Source organism: Rattus norvegicus, chromosome 5 (genome assembly GCF_021556685.1).
Source record: "Rattus norvegicus strain SHRSP/BbbUtx chromosome 5, alternate assembly SHRSP_T2T, whole genome shotgun sequence".
Classification (NCBI taxonomy): Eukaryota; Metazoa; Chordata; class Mammalia; order Rodentia; family Muridae; genus Rattus; species Rattus norvegicus.
In genome coordinates, this window is record NC_141538.1 from 114,030,298 (window position 1) to 114,043,391 (window position 13,094).

Consider the following 13,094-nt stretch of genomic DNA (forward strand, 5'->3'; position numbering starts at 1 on the left):
ATTTATGTGATAGTCTTGTGATTTACAGAATCTGCTTTCCTGAAAGCTGATCGTAGCTGCTGAACTGGAGGTTGCGAAAAAACTTCAGAGCTTTCTTGAAATTCGGAGCTGTATAATAGCAAGACTGAGTGAAGAGAAGCATTTTCTTACTCTGCCTCCCACAACTTACATCCTTTGATCAATGATCTTAAGCTTCCGGTGCAGACAGTGTTTGGATTTTTCACGGAGCAGCTTGCTCTGCAGTTTTTCATCCTCCACTTTCTCTACGTGTGTGCACTGTGATGTCAAATTCGCACATATGCCTTTTCCTGGTTTGGGTTTTTTTCTTTCAAGTTGTCTGATCAGTATACACAAGTAGATATCAAGGGTTGGAGGGAGTAAGGAGAGGAGTGGGTGCACTGCACAGTCTTTGAAAGGGCTGTTTTTCCCAGACAGGAACCAACAGTAAAGACTATGCGAGAGTTGCAGAACTGTGGCTGGCTGATGCTTTACAGGACAATGGAGAAAGAGTCTATATACCTTTCCCAAGAGAGAACCCATCCAGATGGCAAGCATGAAAATTTGCTGTTCCAGATCAAATTGCTGAGTTTCCTTCAGAGGAGAATTACACTGTTTAGAGAGAGAACTATCAACAATTAGAAGTATTCTGTAGCTTTAAAATTAAGCTTGTGCAAGGAATTTATGTGTTGATATTTATGTTATAAGCATGCATTATTTCAATGTCATAGCTTGAATAAGAAATGCATGTTTTCCATCATGAGTACAATTTAAACATTGAAAATAACCCCTGCACTAGAATAAAATATGGACTCTTCTAATTAGAAACAATAACTTAGAACTCCAAAGATGTCAACATGGGCCAGGGTATTACAGAGATTAGAACAGATGACATGACACAGCAGTGATACACACTGCAGAGGTCTACCAGATGGATTTGACACTCATCTTTATTAAAGAAAGTTGCTGATCAGTGCTCAGACTTGAAATTTGTACATAGCCACTTATATGCATAGTCAGCAAGTGACTAGCTCTGTTTAGTCATTTCGAAACTGATTTGGGTTTAATCCATTTTCTTTGAAAAGCAAGATGAAGACAAATGAAAATCTCAAATGTATATGAAAAATAGATCATGCATATAATTTCATAAATTAAATTACAATCAACAATCAGAAGAACAGACTATATTTATATGGTACAGAAAGAAGGTTAAGTGCAGTGTAACATAGATGAGTCTATATACTATTTCATTTGTATTAAACTATGAGCAACAAAATAGACAGTGATACAATGGTAGAAATAAAAATAACAGTTATCGGGGTGAGAGATGACTAATAAAACCTATAAAACCTGTGACAGGGGTTTATGTTACCATAGTGATAGTTACTTTTGTCTAGATTCCAGTTAAATTGTTGCCATAAATTTGAAAATTTTTATTATGCAATAGAGTTTTATTTGTTTATGTTTCTGTTTATTTATTATTGGGGGGAGAGCTATACCATGTCTTTTTATGTAAGCATGACAATCCTGAAACTCACTATGTAGACAAAGACTATTCTTGAATTTATAGAAATCCACTGGACTCTACCCCTGAGTGTTGTAATTAAAGGCTTGGGCCTGCCTTTCTTACTTTGACATTTTAAACTTGTCATCCTTCAAGTTAAAAAAAAAACAAACAAGAAAACTAAGAAACAAGTCATGAGTGTAGAAACAGGTGGCAAGGCAATTTTCTTTCAGCAAGTCCCTCATTTATTATCCCAGTTGGGAAACACTTCTTTAAACAGTTTTCTATCCCCAAGACTACTAAAATGTCGTACATGTTGCTTCGATTCATGTTGTCCTCACAGATAGAGTCATCTTCCTTTACTTTGCCCTACAGAAAACCTATTCGATTGAAAGAGCTTACTGCACTGTTGTTCTGGACTAAAGACCTCCAAAATATCTGTGAGCATCTCTACCTAACCCCACACATCTCTACATAGTTACATGTCCCTTTTACATTCTGTGTGCTTGTTTAACCTTCTTTCCTAAACTTTAAGGTTCCTTAAATCAGAGGCTGTTATCTTTGTATTTCCACACTGAAATATTTGGAATAGTGCCTACCCTTCAATAGGACCTAGAGTTTGTCAATATTTATAGAACCAAATTGGCATTCATACTAATTTTAGCTATAATACATTTAAAAATCACATCATTTTTAGAATGTACATTAAATCTAGTTCATCTTTGTAGCTCCTCAGAAGGCCGTGTCTATTTCATTTAAGCTCAATGATAAAATTTATCATAGCACCATGGAAAAGTGAATTAGTGTTTCAGTCTTCAAGAGGAAAAGTGTTGTTTTTGTTTTATTTTGTTGATGTTGTCATTCGTATTTGTTTTCTGTCTTTTGAGGAGATTGATTTTGTTGTTGTTACCCTTGTTCTTGTTGCTTTTTCTGTTTGGGAATGGATGTCCGAAGGAAGTTAGATTGAATTTTGAGTAATTCTCCTTCCTCCTCACACCCTTCTCTCTCTCACTTAGCTCCTCTCTCCTCATTCTCTCTCATTCTTGGGATTCTCCTCTAATTATTTTTATTTCTGTTATTTTTGTCTGGACTCAAAAAGAAAAAAGAAAAAACATCAGAAGCTAGTAATAAGATTGAAAGGTGACTGGTTGCTGCCCTCACAGAGAGCTGAAACCTAGACCCAAGGAGTGAGTTCAGGCCCGAGACCAGAGGTAAGATCAACTTTTCTGCTCCAAGTGACCTGCCTGGTGGACTCAGGACACACAAAGGCAAAATTCCTCTGAGACCAGACACTTCCAGTTTCTGGCTGTCACCTGAACATCACCGATCCCAGTCCACAGCATCCTGTTCCCAAATACCCTGGGAGAGAGAGCTCATCGCCCAGACCTGTGGGCACTCCTGAGACTGCAGGGCAGGAGACCCCACTTCTGCCCACTTTTGCCCTCATCCCTGGCCCAAGAGGAAACTCTATAGGGCCTCTGGGAGCAGGAAGATAAAGGCACTTAAGCAGCAGGAGCCCTGCAGTCCAGACTGCGCCCAGATCTGAACAGACCCCATCAAACAGCTCCCTGCACCCAAATCCTGTGGGAGGGAGAGCTAGACCTTCAGAGGGGCATACATACCTGGGAAACCAGAGAAGACTACTCTCTGTCCATATTACTGACTCTAGAGGAAAGCACCTAGTGCCATCAGGAGCCCCTGCGCAGAGTGACCCAGAAGTAGGGGCAACCCCTTCTGGTTACTGCCCTCACAGAGAGCTGAAACCCAGACCTGAGGAGTGACTACAGACCCAAGACCATAGGTAACACCAACTTTTCTGTTCCAAGTGACCTGCCTGGTGGAATGAGGACACATGCCACAAGAACAACTGAAAACCAGTGGACAGGAACAACTACATACCTGAAAGCAGAACACGCTGTTTCCAAAACTGGCTAGAGGAAAACAGGTCGACAGCATTCCTGACACACAGTTCTATAGGATGGTAAAGCCGCTGACAGAAATAACAGAACAAGGTAACATAAGTGACAACCTGATGGTGAGGGGCAAGTGCAGGAAACCAAGCAACAGAAACCAAGACTACATGGCATTATCAGAGCCCAATTCTCCCACCAAAGCAAACACTGAATATCCAAATACACTAGAAAAGCAAGATCTAGATTTAAAATCACATATGATCATGAAGATGGGAGACTTTAAGAAAGACATGAAGAACTTACAGAAATGCAAGAAAACACAAGTAAACAAGTAGAAACCGTTAGAAAGGAAACCAAAAGTCCCTGAAAGAATTACAGGAAAACACAATAAAACAGGTGAAGGAATTGAAAATGGAAGTAGAAACAGTAAAGAAAGCACAAAGGGAGACAACCCTGGATATAGAAAACCAAAGAAAGAGACGATGAGAAATAGATAGAAGCAGCACCAACAGAATACAAGAGATAGAAGAGAGAATCTCAGGAGCAGAAGATTCCATAGAAAACATCGACACAACTATCAAAGATAATGTAAAACAGAAAAAGCTACTGGTCCAAAACATATAGGAAATCCAGGACTCAATGAGAAGATCAAACCTAAGGATAATAGGTATAGAAGAGAGTGAAGACTCCCAGCTCAAAGGACCAGTAAATATCTTCAACAAAATCTTAGAAGAAAACTTCCCTAACCTAAAGAAAGAGATGCCCATAAACATACAAGAAGCCTGCAGAACTCCAAGTAGATTGAACCAGAAAAGAAACTCCTCCCGTCACATAATAGTCAAAACACCAAATGCACAAAACAACAAAAAATTAATATTAAAAGCAGTAAGGGAAAATGGTCAAGTAACATATAAAAGCAGACCTATCAGAATTACACCAGACTTTTCACCAAAGAATATGTAAGCCAGATGATCCTGGACAGATGTCATACAGACCGTAAGAGAATACAAATGCCAGCCCAGGTTACTGTATCCAGCAAAACTCTCAATTAAAATAGATGGAGAAACCAAGATATTCCATGACAATACCAAATTTACACAACATCTTTCTACAAATCCAGCCCTACAAAGGATAATAAATGGTAAAGCCCAACACAACGAGGCAAGCTACACCCTAGAAAAAGCAAGAAATTAATCGTTTTGAAACAAAACAAAGTGAAGACAAGCACACAAACATAATCTCACCTCCACATACAAATATAACAGGAAGCAACAATCACTATTCCTTAATATCTCACAACATCAATGGTCTCAACTCCCCAATAAAAAGACATAGATTAACAAACTAGATAAGCAATGTGGACCCAGCATTCTGCTGCCTACAGGAAACACAGCTCAGAAACAAAGATAGACACTATTTCAGAGGATTAAAGGCTGGAAAACAATTTTCCAAACAAATGGTGAAGAAGCAAGCTGGAGTAGCCAATCTAATATTGAATAAAATCGATTTTCAACCAAAAGTCATCAAAAAACATAAGGAAGGAAACTTAATATTCATCAAGGGAAAAATCCACCAAGATGAACTCTCAATCCTAAATATCTGTGCTCCAAATACAAGGGCACCTATATACATAAAAGAGACCTTACTAAAGCTCAAAGCACACATTGCACTTCACACAATAATAGTACGAGATTTCAACACCCCACTCTCATCAATGGACAGATCATAGAAACAGAAATTAAACAGAGACATAGACAGACTAACTAAAGTTATGAACCAAATGGACTTAACAGCTATTTACAGAACATTCTGTACTAAAACAGAAGGATATAACTTCTTCTCAGAACCTCATGGTACTTTCTCCAAAATTGACCATATATTCGGGCACAAAACAAGCCTCAACAGATACGGAAAGATAGAAATAATAACATGCGTCCTATCAGACCATGGGCTAAAGCTGGTCTTCATTAACAATAAGGAAAGAACACCCACATGGACATGGAAGTTGAACAATGCTCTACTCAATAATAACCTGGTCAAGGAGGAAATAAAGAAAGAAATTAAAGACTTCTTAGAATTTAATGAAAGTGAAGGTAGAACATACCAAAACATATGGGGCACAATGAAAGCTCTGCTAAGAGGAAAACTCATAGCTCTGAGTCCCTGCAGAAAGAAACAGGAGAGAGCAGCAGCTTGACAGCACACCTAAAAACTCTAGAACAAAAAAAAGCAAACACAACCAGGAGGAGTAGAAGGCAGGAAATAATCAAACTCAGTGCTTAAATCAACCAAGTAGAAACAAAAAGGACTATCAATGAAACACAGAACAAAAAGCTGGTTTTTTACTAAATCAAAAAGAAAGATAAACCCTTAGCCAGACTAACGGGAGGACACAGAGAGTGTGTCCAAATTAACAAAATCAGAAATGAATAGGGAGACATAATAAAAGAATAAGAGGAAATTCAAACAATCGTCAGATCCTACTAAAATAGCCCATATTCAACAAAACTTGAAAATCTGGAGGAAATGGACAATATTCTAGACAAATACCAGGTACCAAAGTTAAATCAGGAACAGATAAACCATTTAAACACCGCATATATCCTAAAGAAATAGGAAGCAGTCATTAAGAGTCTCCCAACCGGGGTTGGGGATTTAGCTCAGCAATAGTGCGCTTGCCTGGCAAGCGCAAGGTCCTGGGTCCGGTCCTCGGCTCCGAAAAAAAAATGCAAAAGAAAAAAATCTAAAAAAAAAAAGTCTCCCAACCAAAAAGAGCCCAGGTCCAAATGGGTTCAGAGCAGGATTCTATCAGACCTTCATGGAAGACCTCATACCAATACTATCCAAACTATTCCACAACATTGAAACAGATGGAGCACTACCAAATTCCTTCTATGAAGCCACAATTACTCTTATACCTAAGCCACACAAAGACCCATCAAAGAAAGAGAACATCAGACAAATTTTCCTTATGAATATCGATGCATAAATACTCAACAAAATTCTTGCAAACCGAATCCAAAAACACATCAAAAGGATCATCCATCATGATCAAGTAGGCTTCATCCCAGGTATACAGGGATGGTTTAATATATGGAAAGCCATCAAAGTAGTCCACTATATAAACAAACTGAAAGATAGAAACCACATGATCATTTCATTAGATGCTGAGAAAGCATTTGACAAAATTCAACACCCCTTCGTGATAAAAGTCCTGGAAAGAATAGGAATTCAAGGCCCATACCTAAACATAGTAAAAGCCATATACAGCAAACCACTTGCTAACATTAAACTAAGTGGAGAGAAACTTGAAGCCATTCCACTAAAATTAGGGACTAGAAAAGGCTGCCCACTGTCTCCCTACTTACTCAATATAGTTCTCAAAGTCCTAGCCAGAGCAATCAGACAACAAAAGGAGATCAAAAAGATACAGACTGGAAAGGACAAAGTCAAAATATCACTATTTGTAGATGAGTATATATAAGTGATCCCAAAAGTTCCACCAGAGAACTACTAAACCTGATAAACACCTTCAGCAAAGTGCCTGGGTATAAAATTAACTCAAATAAATCAGTAGCCTTCCTCTACACAAAAGCCGAGAAAGAAATTAGGGAAATGTCACCCTTCATAATAGACCCAAATAATATAAAGTACCTCGGTGTGACTTTAACCAAGCAAGCAAAAGATCTGTACAATAAGAACTTCAAGACTCTGAAGAAAGAAATTGAAGATCTTAGAAGATGGAAAGATCTCCCATGCTCATGGATTGGCAGGATTAATATAGTAAAATGGCCATTTTACCAAAAGCGATCTACAGATTCAATGCACTCCCCAGCAAAATTCCAATCCAATTTTTCATAGAGTTAGATAGAACAATTTTCAAATTCATCTGGAACAACAAAAATCCCAGGGTAGGTAAAACTATCCTCAGCAATAAAAGGCTTCCGGGGAAATCAGTATCCCTGAACTCAAGCAGTATTACAGAGCAATAGTAATAAAAACTGCATGGTATTGGTACAGAGACAGACAGATAGAACAGTAGAATAGAATTGAAGGCCCAGAAAAGAACCCACACACCTATGATCACTTGATTTTTGACAAAGGAGCCAAAACCATCCAATGGAATAAAAAAAGCATTTTCAACAAATGGTGCTGGTTCAACAGGAGGTCAGCATGTAGAAGAATGCAGATCGATACATGCTTATCACCCTATACAAAGCTTAAGTCCAGTGGATCAAAGATCTCCATATCAAACCAGATACACTCAAACTAATAGAAGAAAAGTGAGGAAGCATCTCGAACACATGGGCACTGGAGAAAATTTCCTGAACAAAACACCAATGGCTTACGCTCTAAGATCAAGAATCGACAAGTGGGATCTCATAAAACTATAAACCTTCTGTAAGGCAAAGTACACTGTTTTTAGGACAAAATGGCAACCAACAGATTGGGAAAAGATCTTTACTAATCCTACAACTGATAGAGGGCTTATATCCAAAATATACAAAAAACATACGAAATTAGACCGCAGTGTGACAAAAAAAAAACCTATTAGAAAATCAGGTTCAGAGCTAAACAAAGAAATCACAGCTGAGGAATGTCGAATGGCTGAGAAGCATCTGAAGAAATGTTCAACATCTTTAGTCATAAGGGAAATGCAAATCAAAACAACCCTGAGATTCCACCTCACACCAGTGAGAATGGCTTAGGTCAAAAACTCTGGCGACAGCAGATGCTGGTGAGGATGTGGAGAAAGGGGAACATTCCTCCATTGTTGCTGGTTTGCAGACTAGTACAACCATTCTGGAAATCAGTCTGGAGGTTCCTCAGAAAATTGGACATTGCACTACATAAGGACCCAGCTATACCTCTCTTGGGCATATACTCAAAAGATGCCCCAACATACAACAAAGACACATGCTCCACTGTGTTCATAGCAGCCTTATTTATAATAGCCAGAAGCTGGAAAGAACCTAGATACCCTTCAATAGAGGAATGGATACAGAAAATATGGCGCATCTACACAATGTAGTACTATTCATCTATCAAAAAGAATGACTTTATGCAATTCATACGCAAATGGATGGAACTGAAAAATATCATCATGAGTGAGGTAACCCAACCACAGAAAAACACACATCATATGCAATCATTAATAAGTGGATATTAGCCGAAATGCTCGAATTACCCTAGATGCACAGAACATATGAATCTCAAGACAGATGACCAAAAGGTGGATGCTTCACTCCTTCTTTAAAAGGGGAACAATAATACCCTGGGCAGGGAATAAGGAGGCAAAGTTTAGAACAGAGGCTGAAGGAACACCCATTCAGAACCTGTGGCCTATACATATACAGCCACCAAACTAGATAAAATGGATGAAGCAAAGAGGTGCAGGCCGACAGGAACAGGATGTAGATCTCTCCTGAGAGACACAGCCAGAATACAGCAATGCAGAGGCGAATGCCAGCAGCAAACCTCTGAACTGAGAATGGGACCCCTGTTGAAGGAATCAGAGAAAGGACTGAAAGAGCTGAAGGGGCTTGAGACCCCATATGAACAACAATGCCAAGCAACCAGAGCTTCCAGGGACTAAGCCACTACCTAAAGACTATACATGGACTGACCCTGGACTCTGACCTCATAGGTAGCAATGGATATCCTAGTAAGATCACCAGTGGAAGGGGAAGCCCTGGGTCCTGCTAAGACTGAACCCCCAGTGAATGGGATTCTTGGGGGAGGTAGGTAATGGAGGGAGGATAGGGGGAACAACCTATAGAAGGGGAGAGGGAGGGGTTATCGGGATATTGGCCTGGAAATGGGGAAAGGGAATAACATTTGAAATGTAGATAAGAAATACCCAATTTAATAAAGATGGAAAAAAAGATTAAAAGGTGAAGTGATGGGATACTTTTTGTGTCGCACAGATCCGAGGAAGCTGCCTTTCAGTTTCCAAGTGCAAACAGGGATTGCACTGGCCACAAACTTCTCACTTCAAGATGGAGGGCAGCCTGTCTCTCCCTCAGGGAGTCACACCTCATTTACACCCTCCTTCCATCCCTCTTTTCCTTCCCTCTCTCCCTTCCTTCCTCTCACATTTCCTGCTTCCCTTCTTCCCTTACTCCCTCCTTCCCCCTTCCTCTTCCTCCTAGTCCTCCTGCTCCTCTTACTCCTCTTCTTTCTTCTTCAATTTAAATTCTCTCTTCTTTGTAGTCACTTAAATCGAGAAATTTCTTCCACATTTTCCCACGTGCTACTTGTTTTCCCCATTATTCTGCTTGAAGAAAATAAACGAACTGTAAAGAAATCTTGAGAAGAAACTTCAAAATTGCAGCATTTTAATCTGAATGTTTCCTGCCTGGCTCTAAGGATATTTTCGTTCCCAAACATTGAAGTTATACTATTTTTCCCATACAAGTCTTACTAATTGTTTATGGCAATACTGCTTATGGCTCAAAAAAAAATAACCCACTTTAAATAAATCTAAGAAAAAGAAAAGATCATCCAAAACACAACAGAGTTGTCACTCTGTCCCACTCATAGCTTGAAGCTGCATTAATTAAACTTGCTTTTTTGTGGTTACAAATCTTCATGTGCTATGCCGGATGTAGAAAAATAAATGGCCTTTTCTTTGTATTACTCCTACAGATTCCTTAAGGCTTCTACTCGTTCCTTAGGGATGCCTCATGGAGAAATACTTCAAAATGCCATTTATTAAAGATTGAAGCTAGTATTGGGAAAAATACATCCGTGGTCTTGCAAAACAAAGTAAAACAAAACAAAAATCAACCTTTTTAAAGAAATGCTGCATACCTAACTAGACATAGAGGGAGAAAGGAAGATAGCATGTTTGTGTATGTGTTTGTGTGTGTGTGTGTGTGTGTGTGTGTGTGTGTGTGTGTGTGTGTGTGAGAGAGAGAGAGAGAGAGAGAGAGAGAGAGAGAGAGGAAGGAATGGAGGGAGAGAGAGAGGATTACATTACAGCATCAGATAAATATTTCACGTTAAACATTAAAACAACATCTGTTAATCTTTGCAGTGTGAATATTTTACTTTATTAAGTTAGCGGTGGTTAATGTCTTTTAAAGTAATTGAATTAAACAATTTAAACATTCCTCTATCCAGTGGCTACTTCCTGGCAGAGACTTCAGCATTAATTCTTAATTTTATTAATAGAACATTATTCTGTTTCTAGTAACAGAGTCAAGATGGTACTCTTCTCTTGAGACCCAGTAAGAGATAAACAGCTAGTCTAGAAATAATTAATTTTGGTTTATGATCTTTCATAGAGCTCTATCTTCTTCTATTTCCTCCATGTTCATCATGACACTCATATTTGAAAACCAAAGAATGATAATCTGCTAAAAGCAACAACCTCCCCTGTTGTATAATTCTTCTCCAGATATCCAAAGAAGGTGGTTTTATTGGTTAGTTTTTGTTTCTTCGATGAAATATGCTTGACCTATTTGCTTGTGCTTTTGGTTCCAGATTGATTTTCCTCAGTGGCACAAGGCCTGAGAAAAGTTGAGAGATAATATTTCCCTTTACATCCAGGAAACAGAAAGAGTGCTGGGTGTTGAGAAAACTATAAATTCTCAAAGTCTGTCCACAGTGTCATACTTCCTCCTGAGAAGCTCCACATCCTGAAAGCTCTATAACTTACCCATTCAGAACCATCAAGTGGTGACCAAGTGTTCGAATCCATAAGCCTGTGGGATACGTTTCTTTTTCAAACTCCCCACAGTGGAGTGAGTACATCAAGGGTGGCATAGTTGGTGTTAAAATTCTCATAACTACATTATTTATACAAATTTTTTACTCTCCTCTCTGGTTCTCAGCCAAATGTTATTAGAAGTACATTAGGCATGTGAAATTGTCCCACAGCTCACTGACCATCTGTTAATTTTTTAAAATCCATGTTCTTTAAGCTTTACATTTTCAATTATGACTACTGGCAGGCTTTGTCATGGTTAATCTTCATTTTTGAGTTGAATGGTTTGGGAATCACCACCTTTGAGTTGTCTATGAGGGTATTCCCAGAAGGGGTTAATTGATTTGGGAAAGTCGGACCTTAGTGACAACAATATTGCATGGACTACGGTACTGGACTGAATACAAAGAGGGAAGTGAATGGAAATCCACTCTTCCTCTTTGTGCTTCCTACAGTTAGTGTGAGCAGTTTCCTTCTTCCTACTCATGGGTTTGTCCATCAAGGATGCTTTATATTTCTTTCAACTGTAAGTTCAAATAACTCCTCCCTATCTTAGGTATCCCTTTGTCATGTGTTGTGTCTTAAGAATAATAAAGCAATAGTTTCCTTCTAGATTAATTGGATTCAATTAATTTATCAATCGTGTTATGATATATATGACATCTCCCTTTTTAGTCATAAGCTTACTAGTTTTGTTCATATAAGAACTATCCTGCACTTTATTTTACAATTTGCTTTATTTGCTCTCTGTTATTGGATATGTCATTATGTAATTTTACTTCCTCTTTCACACAGTTAAATTTCCTATCAAATGCTTGGCATTTTAAATTCTTCTTTTAGATTTTATTTACCAGATAGAACTCAGAGGGTTTATAGAAATGGCCTTGATATGAAAGTATATGCCTAGTCATATTGCATATTTTCATGAAGAGATTGGTTGACATCACTGCTTCTTTACTGAAAGGAAATATAGGAACAGTGGATCTGGGGGAGGTGGGATGGGAGAGGGGAACTGTAGGGAGGGGAGAGGAAAGCTGCACTTGGGATGTATTATATGAGAGAACAATAAATTAAATAAATAAACAAACATAAAAAGAATCTAGAATGGAAGGATTAAATTTAAAACATTTATTAAACACAGATATGTAGATGTAGAATAGGTGGTTAAATATATGTCTTACTTCATTCAAAAATCTAGTAACAAGGCTACAAATTAATTCTTTTTATAAAACCAAGCAATTGAACCTATGTACTAATGTATGCCACTAAACTGAAGGATTAATGACAATAGAGCAGAAACATGATATTACATTTATGTTTTTTATTTTATACTGGTTCAGTAATTCTCAAAACATGGTATTTGAATTAACAGCATGAATATTACCTAAGAAGACATAATTATATGAATGCTGGCTTCCTGATGCTACAAACCTCAGGGGTGAAGTGGGCCACCAGAATTAGGAACCAAATAGCATCAACTTTGTGATGTATATCAGAAGGGCATCAAAGGTTGCTTTGGCTGGGGAGGTCAAAAGAATGAGCAGAATGTTCTATATGATGGATAGAGAAGACATCCCATGTGAAGAGAACCAAATGTAGAAAGGCCCTGGGCCTGTTCTTGCTTAGTCTCAGTTACTGTGATCAAATACCCTGACAGAAAGCATCTTACAGAAGGACAGGTGCGTTTTGCAGGATCTTAGAACTTCACATATAGTCAAGAGCAGAGAATAAATGGATGGATCCTTGCTTGCTTGCTCATTTGCTTTTTATTCAGGTAGCTTGTACCACTTTGATATAGTCCAGAGTCCAATCCACTAAGTGGTGCCACTACTATGGGTTAGTTTGCCTTGCATCATTTCCCTATCACATAGTTATCCACAGACATGCCCATAGGTCAACTCGATGATTAAGACTAACCACAGCAGCATCTAAGTGATCGTCAAATAAGTTTAATTATGTAACATGTTTA